At 44.5% G+C, this 16,097-nt stretch overlaps 1 protein-coding gene across 1 annotated transcript in view; it reads left to right on the plus strand.

Moving 5' to 3' along the window:
• The window catches only part of LOC311138994 (plasma membrane calcium-transporting ATPase 1-like), a 138,864-nt gene that overhangs the window by 47,477 nt on the left and 75,290 nt on the right, over nt 1-16,097 (plus strand). The window lies entirely within an intron of this gene.

A 16,097-nucleotide genomic window follows, 5' to 3' on the forward strand; every position in this document is an offset into this window, starting at 1 on the left:
TATACCACACCCCCTCTGGCATTATTGCTTAAATAAAGCAACACCTCACGGCACAACGCTTCTCCCCCATGTGACTTTCTTGTTGTGTGTATGTACTGATCCCCTGCTGATTTTGTACGCCCACTGACAAAGAAATTATCAGTCTATAATTTTAATGGTAGGTTTATTTGAACAGTGAGAGACAGAATAACAACAAAAGAATCCAAAAATGTTATAAATTGATTTGCATTTTAATGAGGGAAATAAGTATTTGACCCCCTCTCAATCAGAAAGATTTCTGGCTCCCAGGTGTGTTTTATACAGGTAATGAGCTGAGATTAGGAGCACACTCTTAAAGGGAGTGCTCCTAATCTCAGTTTGTTACCTGTATAAAAGACACCTGTCCACAGAAGCAATCAATCAATCAGATTCCAAACTCTCCACCATGGCCAAGACCAAAGAGCTCTCCAAGGATGTCAGGGACAAGATTGTAGCCCTACACAAGGCTGGAATGGGCTACAAGACCATCGGCAAGCAGCTTGGTGAGAAGGTGACAACAGTTGGTGCGATTATTTGCAAATGGAAGAAACACAAAATAACTGTCAATCTCCCTCGCCCTGGGGCTCCATGCAAGATCTCACCTTGTGGAGTTGCAATGATCATGAGAACGGTGAGGAATCAGCCCAGAACTACACGGGAGGATCTTGTAAATGATCTCAAGGCAGCTGGGACCATAGTCACCAAGAAAACAATTGGTAACACACTACGCCATGAAGGACTGAAATCCTGCAGCGCCCGCAAGGTCTCCCTGCTCAAGAAAGCACATATACAGGCCCGTCTGAAGTTTGCCAATGAACATCTGAATGATTCAGAGGAGAACTGGGTGAAATTGTTGTGGTCAGATGAGACCAAAATTGAGCTCTTTGGCATTAACTCAACTCGCCGTGTTTGGAGGAGGAGGAATGCTGCCTATGACCCCAAGAACACTCAAACATGGAGGTGGAAACATTATGCTTTGGGGGTATTTTTCTGCTAAGGGGACAGGACAACTTCACCGCATCAAAGGGACGATGGACGGGTCCATGTTCCGTCAAATCTTGGGTGAGACCCTCCTTCCCTCAGCCAGGGCATTGAAAATGGGTCGTGGATGGGTATTCCAGCATGACAATGACCTAAGAACACACGGCCAAGGCAACAAAGGAGTGGCTCAAGAAGAAGCACATTAAGGTCCTGGAGTGGCCTAGCCAGTCTACAGACCTTAATCCCATAGAAAATCTGTGGAGGGAGCTGAAGGTTCGAGTTGCCAAACGTCAGCCTCGAAACCTTAATGACTTGGAGAAGATCTGCAAAGAGGAGTGGGACAAAATCCCTCCTGAGATGTGTGCAAACCTGGTGGCCAACTACAAGAAACGTCTGACCTCTGTGATTGCCAACAAGGGTTTTGCCACCAAGTACTAAGTCATGTTTTGCAGAGGGGTCAAATACCTCATTAAAATTCAAATCAATTTATAACATTTTTCACATGTGTTTTTCTTGATTTTTTGTTTTGTTATTCTGTCTTTCACTGTTCAAATAAACCTACCATTAAAATTATAGACTGATCATGTCTTTGTCAGTGGGAAAACGTACAAAATCAGCAGGGGATCAAATACTTTTTTTCCCTCACTGTATGTGTAAAGTATTTTGTCTGTAATGTCTTTTTCTTTTTTTTTATGTGTCAGACCCCAGTAAGACTACCTGTCGCCATTGGCGTCGGCTAATGGGGATCCTAATAAATTAAATCAAATCTGGAGTAAAGCCTAGTATGCTCTCTACTGGGACAGTGCATACATAGACTGCTGATCTGGAGTCACTGTGATTTACTGTAAGCCCAGGCTTCCCTCGTTACTGTGCATGCATGTTAACAAGCTTTTTCAACAGTTGTTGACAAGTGATACAGATGATGATGTGTGAAGGCATGGAGTGTGTGATGTGTGTGTGATTGCGTGATGCAAATGTTCATGGATCTTTCAGAGCAGGCTAGGATTCTCAGGGGAAGGTGAACAGAAACGTAGTTATCAAGCTGTCTGGAGATAGATGAAGCATATTCACAGTGTGGTGATTAGGATAAAAGGTTGAGGTAGAGAGGAAGATTATGGAGAGAGAAAATGAAAGATAGAACGGGAGTAAGTTTGGGAGACACCGAGATGGAGAGTAAATGACATAGATAATAAAGGAGAGAGAGATCGAAAGAGGTAGGGGAGAAAGGATGACGGATTGAGGAGAGGGAGTGTGGGGGAGAAGCAGAGGGAAACTTGGCCTCCCTCCATGAGAGCTTGTGCCCTGCTGCTGCCCATGTGTTCAGGAACCACAAGACTTCTGTGGTGCCTTAGAGCAGATCTCAAAATATAGAAAAGTTTTAAATTGTTTAGTACTAAAAACAGCAGATTAAACCAATGTTGGCCAAGGGATCCCTGGAATAGGTTTAAGGGGTGTAATACAATACAATGTAATATTATTAATTTGACATTTTAGTCATTTAGCAGATGCTCTTATCCAGAGCGACTTACAGTTAGTGAGTGCATACATTTTTATACTGGCCCCATGTGGGAAACGAACCCACAACCCTGGCATTGCAAGCGCCATGCTCTACCAACTGAGCTACAGGGGATTGTATTAATCTACAATTGATGTTCTTAACCCTGGGAAACATGGGCCTGGGAGGCTCACAGGGATATTGGTATCCACGGTATACCAATAATAAATGTTAAACTTAATATACATTTGTTATAAATGCATTGTAATTTATTAGTTTGAAAACTGCTACATTTTCTTTTTGTTGACATGAGGCTGTCATTTAAAAGGTTCCTTTCCAGGGCTATTATTTTGTGTGTGTTCTGATTATGAATTTGCTATCACAAAAGGGAACCAATCAGAGAGAGAGAGAGCAAAACGTGCATAATGGAAAAGGTGACTCCTCCAGAGAATGGGTGTGTCCTGTTTAAGGTGGACTGTATCTGATTCGGATTATTATGATCCTGATTGTATCTCTCTCTCTCTCTCTCTCGCTCTCTCTCTCTCGGTCTCTCACAAACACACATCCATGAATCGCTCTGTATAAACAGTAAGGCCTATTCTTGAATTTTATTACGTGAGTAATGATCAAAATAGCTTCAATAGCTTCACAGATGTTCTCCATTCCACTCCTGCTATTTTACCCATTAACCCTTTACACTCGTGGGAATTGGCATATATGGATAGTGCTACATTGAAATGTTTCTTACAGAAGAAATATGAAAAGCATGTGCATAACCATGGTAGCAATTGAAAGGGAACAGTTTGGAGATTATGGGGAAATTATTAGAACAAAGGTGAGGACACAACCGTTCACCTGACACAATAATCCAAACATTTCACTGTTAGTTTTATGTGCATTTTACATTTACTGTATTTTTCGTCGCATTTGTTGAGAACGAAATCTGAAAATACTCTGGATACATTCAGTAACATGTTAAGAATATTCCTGGAAAATGTGGTGTAGGTGCAACATAAGACAAAAAAATGACAAGGGTTTGAGTGAGAGGACTAACTGCTGTCTCTAAGTGGCCACACATCTCTCCAAAGTGTGCACAGTTCATAAGTAATGTCAATGCTCTTTTATGATTCAAAGAAGAGTCTTCAACTATAAGGTGCTTGATTGAGCTCTACTAGTTGTGGCGTTGAGGAAGTAGAGCAAGCATACTTGTAGTTGTTTTGTTTGGAACACAACCCTGCATCCCCGCCATCACACAATTACTGTTGTTTACGCAATCCAAAAACGTCTTAAAGCTTGTTCTATTGCCAACATGACTAGCTCAGTTATCAAAATGACATTACAGTCTTAGGCTTTCACAATGCAATTCAGGGAAACTGATCATAATTTTGGTGCCCATAGAAAGAGTCATGAGTGCATTCAGGTACGTGTGGCGCAGTGAATTTTCTCAACAATAGACAAACATGGGCTCATTCTGTTCAGAACAACCCAGGGTATGACGCCATGTCATCTTGTAACTGTACATTAAACATAGTGATCATAAATGTTGACACTGTATATTAAATGAGTTTTATGATATGGAAATGTGAAGTGCACATTTGGACTATAGTGCACACATCGGTGATTGGCTTGCTTGTATGACATCACAGCGGAATTTATTATAATCCTCAACGTTTCATCTTTCAAAATAAATAGTCCTCATAATTTACAGCATTTCCCTCACTCAGACAAAACATTTGCAAAGGTTGCCCAATTAGCGTGAGGGATGGGTGCAACTTCTTGTAGCACGAGGTGCTCAAGTAAAGCGCATGGTCAGAGTTCTGACATCATGTACTGATTGTTACTGTACAGCCACTGCGTTCCAATTTAGGCGTTTATCAGTGCCCAAATATGCCATTTTCAACCCGTATACGGGTACGAGTGTGAAGGGCTACCTCACAATAGTGTGAAGTATGATCGTCACCAATTATTTTGTTGTTTTAATGACTCCTATCGAGTCATTTGCATTTTCTCTTTATTTATTTATCTCTCTCATGCTCACACTCTCGCTTTCCCCTTCACGCTCTCTCTCTACCCTTTACACACTTTCTCTCTCCCCCTCATACTCTTTCTCTCTTCCCCTCACACTTTCTCTCTCTCTCTGTCTCTCTGACTCTCTCTCTCTCTGTCTCTCTCTCTCTCTCTCTCTCTCTCTCTGTCACTCTCTGTTTGTCTCTCTCTGTCTCTGTGTGTGTTATCAGTCACCTTGACACCCATCGCCCCCGGTAATGGGCCCTTGGGTGTAACTGTGGGATTCCGCCAGTCTGGATGAGTGATTCAGAGAAGTCTGGGTCCTCCAGAAGCCACAGAGGAAAGAAAGGAGCCCGAGGGGGCGCTTTGATTGGCTCCCTATGGTGTTTCCCCTGGAGTGGGCGGTCTCAGTGGGTGTTATTTATCATCAGGGCTAGCAGTGAACTATGGGTGCATCTTAAAGGGATTTCTTTAATCTTACACCACTAAAACGTCTGCTGAGAGTCCGTTACATTGCTGACGATACATGGTGCACAAGCACAACAATGTGGTCACCATGGTTTCAAACATGGCTCGGAGAAGAAGTTTAGAGGGAGAAACACAAAAAGAGAAGAAAGTGTTGTGCATGACTATACAGATAGCTTAGGGAAGACAGTGTTGTCTTTTGTGCCGGAGAAGCCTTTGATTTTCAGCTCTTCCTCTGGGAAGCCTTGGATGCTCTTGGACTAATTCCCAATCCAGTAAAAGTGTTGGAGCGCACACAAAACACACGGCTGCCTATGCAGTTAAAAGGCGGCACAGACCATTAACAGTAAAACATTGACACAGGGGGTGGGCATCAACCCTTATTGGACTGTTCCGGTTTTATCACCTTTAACACTGCTTACAGGAGAGATCGGGGGGATGGGACTGGAGATTGAGAGAGAGAGGGAAAAGAGAGAGGGAGTAGTGCTGAGTGATTAGTGCTTTTTGAGGTTGGTTTGGTTTCTGTTCGGTTTTTGGAAAATGTTGAGTTTTTTTCGTTTTAGATTTTTATTATTATTTTGTACAATAAATGCATATTTGTTTTAGTATGATGATGACTTTATTATAGCTATTTCATTAAAAATAGCAATGGTAGTGACTGCCCATTACTGCTTATCACTTATTAACAAACCATCCTTTATCACAATCCTTTGCTTTAATAAAATAATTCAGTTGTGTATATTACATTTGTTTTTATTTGATGACTTTATTATTTTATTTCAAGTCATCATCTCATTCTCTGTTTGAGCAGTAGCAGCCACCATCTACAGGTAACTGCCAAAATAATGGAAACAATTAAAAAAAGGGATGCAAAGTATTTTGAAAGCAGGTACTTCCACACAGGTGTGTTTCCTGAGTTAATTAAGCAAATAACATCCCATCATGCTTAGGGTCTTGTATAAAAATGCTGGGCAGGCCATTATTTTGGCTACCATGGCTATGCCCCCATAGGATGACAATGCCCCCATCCACAGGGGCAAGAGTGGTCAGTTAATGGTTTGATGAGCATGACAATTATGTAAACCTTATGCCATCTAAGTCATCATATCTCAACCCAATTGAACACTTATGGGAGATTCTGGAGCGGCGCCTGAGACAGCTTTTTCCACCACCATCAACAAAACACCAAATTATGGAATTTCTCGTGGAAGAATGGTGTCACTTCCCTCCAATAGAGTTCCAGACACTTGTAGAATCTATGCCAAGCTGCATTGAAGCTGTTCTGGCTCGTGGTGACCCTATTAAGACACTTTATGTTGGCATTTCCTTTTATTTAGGCAGTTACCTGTGTATCTCTGTGCTCCCCAATGAGTCATCCTAATTAGGCTAGCTAGCTGGCTATGCTGTCTGGCGAAAGCACAACTTTAGTAGTTCTTCAAAGTAGATAAGGCATACTTTCAAGACTGTTTAATGTCATCTATCAGATATATTGTCGACTAGAGATAGGCAATCTCAAGAACCAACTGTTTCCGTCTCTTTCCCTATCCTTCCACTGTCCCTAACGTCGCGCTCTGCTGTCCCCTCCTCGCACGAGGTCTGTGTGTCAAGAAGGCGCAATTTATTATGGTCATTGTAGTTTATTACCATGTTTTCTACAGTAAACTATGTTTAATATTTAAAAAATTTAAACTACAACTTCCTGCTAAGTTCCAGATCAGCAAATAATTGAACCGACGTCGGTCAATTTGTTTTTTAAAAACCGAAAATAAATTTCAGCTAATCGCTCTGCACTAAGAGGGGGGGAAGTGGAGAGGAGAGGGAGAATGAGATGTTGTGGGAAGAATAAAGGAATGATGGAGAGGGAATGATAGAGAAGTGGAGGGAGGGAGAATGAATGATGGATGTAAAGGGAGATAGAGCGAGATGGAGCAAGGGAAGATTGAGAGAAGAGTGAGAGAAGGAATGTAAAATGTAAGGAAGGAGAGATATAGCAGGCTTCACAGGCCAGTTGGCACAGAGGGCACATAATCAGAACCCAGGAAGGATTGGAGAGAGGGTGTGTGTAATGGCTGACTTATGGATGGAAGAAGCCGAGTATTGCTTCAGCAGGAAGGGAGAGGTGGGTGAAAAGGGGGGAGACGATGGAGGGAGGGGAAGAAGAGAGGTGGGTCGGAGAGAGGCATAGAAGGGGTGGGTGGGAGGGACTCTCAATTGGCTAGCTGTGTACCCTGATTAGCTGCCATATGTAGCAGCACACTGATGAAGTCAGTGGTCAACACATAGAGAGGGAAAGAGAAAAGGAGGAGATAAGATAGAAGGGCTGAAGGAGAAGAGAGAGAAAGGATGGAAAGGATGCCCTTCGGTGTCATTTTTTACACAGAAGATCTCCACGAAACATAGAATCACATGGTGTATCCGTCTCTCTCTGTCCGAGAACTTCAGAACAAAGTTGACTATAAATACAAAGTTGCCAATGTCTGCAATTGATACAAACAAGCGACGTATAAAAATATGAGTCAAATGAAAACTGAGATGACTGCATTAAAATATAAACAGTAGGCTATAGGCCTATTTTAATCATATTGAAATACGTTTCATGTTCAATCAATTGAGTTATATTTTGCTACTTGTAGGCTAGGCTACTGTCTGTAATTTGTCTCAGTATATGTCATGATGTGCGCAATGATGTGCCAAATTGGAGATTTAATGCATTTTTATTGGGTAAGTAATAATCAAAATTTGCAGCCGTAGGTGGTAATATTTGTCTAGGAGCTCATCCATCGTCAGTATTGTGAAATAATTATAATGTTAAGGTAAGATTTTAATGAAGAAAGCTGATCCGAGAGCAACTCTCCCTTTCTTTTGATCCTATCAATAACACATGCTCCAACAATGCACTTAGCGACCGTTCTCTCTGCATGGTGTTTTGGGAAGCGCATTTTAAATATTTGTCCGTTGTAGGAAAGATACATTGTTAAAACATTCCTAAGCCCAAGGTCCATCACTATCAGGAAACTGGACCCCCGGGTATTCAACTCTTAGCCTACGAGGTTCGGAGCCTGCTGGTTTTCAATTCTACCTGATAATGAATTGCACACACCTGGTGTCCCAGGTCTAAATCAGTCCCTGATTAGAGAAGAACAAAAACAAAAAAAGCAGTGGAACTGGCTTCGATGTCCAGAGTTGAGTTTGAGGGCTATAGACTACAGAGAATAATCTCCTCAACTCGATCCATTTTCCCCTTAATATAAGGAAAGTCTGATGTCGTCATCTTTACGTTCACAACGCATTCCTCTGCAAATCTGCTGCCACTAGCAAGTGTCAGGAGAAGGCATGTGTTCCCATAAAACGCAAAGTTGGCAAATAATAATTAAAATTACTCAGAAACCCATGTAATCAGCATGTGGCCATGCTGCTTGATAAGTACTTTGTGCGTTGATTTATGTTTTAGGCTACTCACAGAAATACATGTATTCTTCTACTCAGAGCAATTATGTTTCACCCACAGAGATACATTATTCCATATAATACCCTGTTAAAACGTCACTAAGAGATTTGTACCCAAAGAGTATAAAGGTGTTTGACTGCACCTATTCGGTGTATGTGACAATAAAACATCTATTTATTTATTTTTGCCTCAGACTATAAATGGTGATTTTGATTCAACCTGGCAACTTCAGACTGTAAAAATGTGTTTTTGCCCAGCCTGATAACCCATTGCTGTGTCATGTTTGTCTGATGTGTGCAGACGATGCCCCTGAAATCCCAGACACCTCATCATTCGCTTCTTCTGTTTGCCACGGCAACTTCTCCCGAATTATTCATTGGCCCCCTCTGCAGCTGCCATCCCATAACCCCTCGGCTTCGCTGGACAACGGTTGTCTTGTGAATATGTATTTTCTGTCAGGCTGCGGCGAGATGGATTTCCCTTCAGTTTTCCTCTCTCTCTTTCTCTCTCTCTCTTTCCACATTGCTTCCTCTATACCTCTCTTTTTTCATCTTCCTCTCCACCCACCCATCTCCCTCCCTTCCTCCCTCTCTTCTCCCGCTGCACCTGCTCCTGTATTACTGCCCATGGAAATAGAGGGACGAAAAAGTGACAAAATGAAAAAGTGACAGAGCAACGCTTCACATTTATCATGGTAACTGAGAGGCCAGACTAACAGAACAGGACTCTAGGCAGACAGCCAGTGTCCACAGACAATACTCTGTCACTTCTGATAGCTCCCAATCTCCAGACTAGACTCAGATCCTGACAGACAGCCAACCAGAGAGCGCTTGGCAGCGGTGCTTTGTTTTGGGACTTTTTTTCTCCTTTCTTTTTCCTTATTTTATTTGGCCACAGTACATTCCTCCTCTAGCCTTGCAAGCCGCCTTACATTGATGTTTGCTACACGGTTATCAGTCTGGTATGGCTATGAATCAAGTATGGGTAGCTGCAGCCCAATATGGCGACCGGAGTATGGGCGAGTGGGTGTGTCGAAAGGAGTGGTTATATGGAAAGCGAATCCGCTAATTGGGCAGATTTGTTGCCGCTCAAGACCGTTTTGCGTGGCTGATTGGGCTGCTTGACGAGTCAATAAATCGGTGCGAATGTCTAGGTTGTATGGAGGTGCCTGGGCGTCTGTATTTCTGGCGGAAGCTAACATGGCGACCAGTGCACCGGTGTTTGTATCAAGGTCCTTGCCAACCTTCCCACTGGGAAGCTTTATCATGGTGTGGCCAGCTGTAGCTGTAGCCATGATTTTAGGTAGGATAGGAACTTACACAAGAAATGACTAATATTGATAAACATCTAGATGTCACTTTGATACATACATGCAGTCTATTCAATGTGTCCTTCGCTCCCTCTTGCCAAGCACTACTTGTCCTGCAACGTGTCGGAAGTAGCTACCTAGTGGCCAATATCAGGGTGACAGTCACAGTCACAGGCACACGCATACAACGCATACAACACATACAAGAAACAGTACACCCATCATCAGTAATTTTAATAAAAATAAACAATCTGCAGTTTTATGACTGAATATTTACAATTACTTGTGTAAAACTAATAGTGAAATGCGACTCAGACTCATCCTCTTCAAAACAGAAGTCCAAACTCTCGCGGTTCGGTAGTTGCGTGGTAAGAAACAAACAAATAAAAACGAAGGTTACTTATGTAACCACGGTTATGTGAGCTATTGGATCACTCCAATATAGCATCATTCCACTCGGCAGGATACATTCCGAGTAAGAATTTCAGATTAGTCCTGTGTACCCGGTAGTGCTGCGGCTGACCCCCTTAAATTTCTGCCACCACACTACTCCCACCTTGTGTCCTTTTTGAGGCCCCATAGACAAGAGAATTGGAGTGATCCAATAGCTCACATAACCGTGGTTACATGCGTAACCTTCGTTATGTAGCACTATTGGATCACTCCAATATGGTATCACAATACCAGATTAATCGGTGAACTAGGCATGGCCAGACGAGCAAAATCCCATAGGACTGAGCTCAGGGCAGTCATGGTTGCGGTGTCCCTCCATCCCACTCTAGGGAAGTGAAGGCATCATCCAACACGGCCGTCCTGACCTGGTTGGTGGCAGCAACATTGACTCGATAGTACCTAGCAAAAGTGCTAGACGATGCCCAACTGGCCGAGGCGCATCAGGGGAACTCCTCTAGTAGAATGTGCCACCACAGCAGACGGCCAAGGCTGGCCGGCCAGCTGAAATGCTGTAGTAATAGTGTCCACAATCCAATGTGAGAGTCTCTGTTTCGATAACACACGAACAGCTGATCCGACTGTCGTATCGTCTTAGTCCGTGTAACATAAGTGTCAAGTGCCCTCACCGGGCTTCGACAAGAAAGAGGGGCTAGGCCGGAGGATAACACTCCACTTGTCTGCACCCATTCGGAAACATTCAGCGCTCACTGAAAGGGCATGAAGTTCACTATCCTGGTGGCCCTTCAAACTGACCCTGTCTAGCGTAGCTGTGATCAGGGGGAAGTGGTGGGAACGCATAAAGTGTTGTTGCCGGCCAATCGTAAGCGAGGGTGTCCAAACCCAGAGGGCCTACGGGGTCCGACATCGAGAACAAGCTGGGACAATGAGTGTTCTTCTGAGATGCAAACAGGTCCACCTGCGCTCTCCCGAAACTTTCCCACAGCTGTAACACCACCTGAGGGTGTAAACTCCAGTCCCCCTTCAGCGGGCCATTTCTCGAAAGCATGTCCGCTGCCCGGGTCAAGACCCCGGGATGTGCGCTACCCGCAGTGACACTAACCGAGGTCTGAGCCCACAGCAAGCGCTCCTGAGCCATTTTGTGGAGGTGCCGCGATCTCAGTCCCCCCTGGTGATTGATATACGCCACTACCGTGGTGTTGTCTGATCTGACCAGGACATGCTTCTCCTCCAAGTAGAGCAGGAACTGTTGGAGTGCCAGGCGAACCGCCCTGAGCTCCAGCACATTGATGTGCTTGCCACTCCATGGGGGGCTCCAGTATCTGCTCGCTGCCATGCCTCTGAACACTGCCCCCCAACCTGCTAGCGAGGCATCGGTGCACACTAGCTCCCTGCGGTGGACTCTGTTCAGTATCACTCCCTCCAACAGGAAGGAGTGAGAGTGCCATTTCAACAGAGTCCTCACACATGCATTTGTCACGATAGCTGACGATGTCTGTGTCATCTCTGGTGTAGATGGTGAAAATTTTACCATCGCTGGAATGGCCTGAGGTGAAGAAGGCCCAGCGGAATCAACGGAGAAGCTGACCTGAGTAGGCCGAATAACTTCTGGCACTCTAATACGGTCACAGCTCGTCCAAGCCGTAAACATTCTAGGTAGGCCTGTATCTTCTCCAAGTCTCACGTTGAGGGAGACGTGCTCTCATAAGAGTTGAGTCGATCAACATCCCCAGGAAGACCACGGTCTGTGAGGGAGTCAGGTTGCTCTTCTCCCTGTTTAGGGTGTGGCCCAGGTCTTGAATGTGCTTATCCTTGTGTCTGCTGTAGCTTACTCTCTTGATTGATCACACACCAGCCAGTCGTCCAGGTAGTTTAGCACTAGAATGCCCTGGGACATGATAGGCGCTAGGACTGTGTCCATGAATGTATGCGGCGCTAGTGAGAGGCCGAATGGGAGCACTTTGAATTCGTAAGCCACTCCTTTGAAGGCAAACCGGAGGTACATCATTCAGGTCGAGCATGGTGAACCATTGGCCGCTCGAGACTGCCTGCAACACCCGCGCTGGCAAGAGCATCTTGAACTTGAGCACCTTTAAACATTTCTTGAGGCCGAGCAGGTCCAAGATCGGCCGAAAGCTGGTGTCCTTTTTCGGAACTATGAAATACGTGGAGTAGAACCCACTTAGCCGTTTTACCTTCCTGATTGTGTCCTTGCTCAGGAGCGAGGCTATCTCCAACCGGAGCACCTCCTTCCTCACCCCATCTAATAATTAATAATAATAATATGCCATTTAGCAGACGCTTTTATCCAAAGCGACTTAAAGTCATGCGTGCATACATTTTTGTGTATTGGTGGTCCCGGGGATCGAACCCACTACCTTGGCGTTACAAGCGCCGTGCTCTACCAGCTGAGCTACAGAGGACCACCATCTGCCACCAAGGTGACCCAGATGCCTCTGTAGGATGCCGGTCGGCATCGTAACTATCCCCCCAGGACTGTGCCCAGTACCCAGGGAGACACCACCTGCCTCTCCCAGTTTGCCCTTTGGGCCTGGGAGAGAAGGCCAAGGCCGACCGCCAGCACCTCAGGAGGACTGCCGGGGCCCATCCTTCTTAGCTTTGTGCCGCTGCGACGCCTGTCCTTGTGCTGTAGGGGTATAAAACGCTGGTTCCCATTTCCCTGCCCCTGCTGTCTCAGCGGGGGAGGAGAGGGGCCAAGACTTTGCTAGAGCGCACTCGAGACATCCTGCCCTGTCTTCCAGCTCCCCCGAGGGGCGGCGGTAGGGCGCGCAGTGGCAAAGATACACTTTGATCCTTGCCAACAATCTCCTTGTCAGGGAGGATCATGGCAGCCACCATGTCATCTATCTCTGGATAGTGGTCTAGCCCCAATGACTCTGCATCCATTATGAGAGTCCACAGCCTGGTCTGGTTGTCGCAACGGAAGCGCCCTCCCATCTTGCTCCAGTATTCGCGGAGAGCCTAAGCGAACTTGGGGCAGATGGAGATAAGGAGCTGCTCAGATGGTGCTTCTTCCAGCTTGATATCAAGGGCGGTGGCCACTCTCGCTAAATGCTTCCGTCACCACCGCCTGACGTTCGAGGTGGATCAACTCCTCAGCCGTACTGAGTTTGGAGGCGGGGGTCCCCAAAGAGGCCGAAGGGTTGCTGCCGCGATGACGCATCACTTCAGAGGTGGGAATACGGTCATCAGATGGGGAGGACTGTACTGTGGCCCTCATCCCCTCCAGGTGTGCTAAGCACATGCATTCTCCAAAGGCGGCACAGGCCAAACAACTATTGGGTTCTCTAACCGCTCTCCGTTTGTGATCTAACCCAAGACAGGTCATGCAGGCAAGGTGTGCATCCCCCGTAAGGCAGGGGTACCCTGCATCTCTCACAATGAAACACCATAATAGTTATGTAGTTCCTCTGTGAAAGTGAGCACACACACTCACACACGTTAGCTCAATCTTAGCTTATACGTGTGGGTCGGCTGTAACTCACGCCACGTTTATAGTTTATTCTACTATACGTGGGGGTGTTGGCAGGATGTAAGGAGTGTGCTTAGTCCTGCAGTGGTCTACTCTCATTAAGCTAGCTACTGCATAGCTCGTTCACCGTGGCACACACAAGAGTCTAGGCAAGATGGCTGCGCCCTTTGATAGTTCAAATAATCTTTGGGAGAATGATGAGGCGGGAGGTATAGAACTCAGACTCAGATTCTATCTTTGTAGATTTCAATCAAGTAGCTAGTGATAGGACTGTCACAATGCTAGCGTAGCTAACTTAGTTTTTATTGGCTTGCTAGCATTAGTTAACTGAACTGATTTTCCTTCAAATGAATAGGCATTCGCCTATCTGATATAACTAGCTATAAAGATACAGCCGAAACATCAAGCTACTAACGTTAGTCCTGCAGATCAGATGGGAAGAAAGAACCTTTGTGTGTAGTGACATTAAGCTAGCTTTATTTGAAACCACCGGTGTCTTCATGCTTATGTCATTAGCTAGCTATGTCATTAACAGCTTGTAGGTTGCTGTTTTCCATTCAAGGTCGATAATTTAACCGTGATGGAGTTGCAATTATAGCCTTATCAGTGGGCATGCACCTGGAAGACTGTGTGAGTATAGTAGGCATACACTTTTTGAAACTATCCAAACAGTATCCAAATGGTCCATTATAACGATGTTTTTCAAATAAATTATGATTGGCGAATAATTTTAATGGTATGCGTAGAACGTGAAGTCATCACGTAACTATAAATCTCCACTCCCCATTTAATTCTAAATTCCTACTGTTTGCTAAATCTATTTTTAAACTATAAAAAATAATGTTTCTTTGCAGGACATGGATTGTCTTGACTTTCAAGAATGCCTCAATTGCTTCGCCGTGCTTTTCTGGTTGGCTGGATGCAAGTTTCGCCATGGCACGGACCGTGGTGATACATTGGCACATGAAAATTATTAGAATATGGCAAATATTAGTCAATTCTTGCATTCTATCTATGCTGGCTACCTGAGACATTAAACAGATAGGTGGGAGGGTATACAGGCTGTCGACAATGTATTAATATGCAATTTGCCTAAATGGATAATGGAAACATTTCAACCACTACATTTTTATTTGACACACTAGGTTTTTGCGTAAAAGGTAATTTTTTGTTTAGGTGTGACGTCATTACGTCCAGCTGTTTTTAGCAAGACGAGACAGTTCCCCCCCTCACACTTCCCTCACCTTCTGCCTTTCTTCCCCACTGCCTCCCCCACCCCCTGCCCTCCTCTCTCCCTCCGTCCCTCCCTCCTGCCTGTCCGGTTGTCCAGCTGGTTCACAGCAGAGGGAAAGCAATATGATGGGGGTTTTAGGGGGCATCTGTCGTATAGGGCTGGGACTCATACTGTATTGCCTTGTGCTTACCCAGCTCCTTCTCACATTTATCCAGTTAGCATAGCTAACTACAGTTCTGTATGTCAGCATTCAATGTATTGTAATACACCAGGTGCTTCAGCTGTTAGCTGAACTAGCTATCTTTTAGTTGTGGATCTACTCACCAGTCATACACCAGTTAGCATACCATAGCTAGCCATGTAAAGACTAAATTTATTCAGATCTTATATTGCAACTGTTAGCATAGCACACTATCTATGTATCCTATACACTCACCAGTTACACACTCCAGTTATCCATAGCTAGCCACATATCTCATTATTGGATCTATTTGAATACACCCTGAGCTACATAGGTGAGATCGATACAACAAGGACATAGTGTAAAGCTGCTGAGTGAAATATTGAATGAAGGAGAGAGAGAGTGGTTAAATCCTGGACCAGTGTGGGAATGACTAGAGCATGATTGGTTCACTGTCTGATCCTTCCTACATTCAATCCCAGAGGACAGGAAACAGTAATGACGGCTACGTCCCGAATGACAACCTATTCCCTATGGGCCCTGGTCAAAAGTAGTGCACTTTATAGGGAAAAGCGTGCCATTTTGGGATGCACCCAATAAGTTCAACACCCTTGTGATAATTTCAAACGCCTCATGGGTTCTCATTGACTGACCTCTTTTGTATTTTTTTATTGCTGTTTTCTAGATTTATTTGCAACAATTATGAATCATAAGATTTCCATGAGGTGATGATATCTTACTCAGAGTGGATTCAATGTATTTTTATCTTAATAGGACAATACCATATTATCTAAAGGATTGATTGAAGAAAAATGCACAAAAGGGTTAGATAATATGTTTGTCGGACCGATGTGTGTTGTTTTGTCCAACTGAAATTCAAAGCCTTTGGCAGTGGTTGTCTAGCAGATTGTGACAGCAGTGGGAGGCTGACATGGGGTGTGGATGGGTGTGTTTGAACGGTCAGCTCTACTTGTTTCTGTTTGGTATGGCAACAGCCATTGTTGTCATCTTTATCCTCAGATAAAGGAAGGGTGATGTAGACATTCGACTATAAA

This window comes from Coregonus lavaretus, assembly GCF_964263955.1.
Source record: "Coregonus lavaretus genome assembly, chromosome: 12".
In the NCBI taxonomy this organism is placed as follows: domain Eukaryota; kingdom Metazoa; phylum Chordata; class Actinopteri; order Salmoniformes; family Salmonidae; genus Coregonus; species Coregonus lavaretus.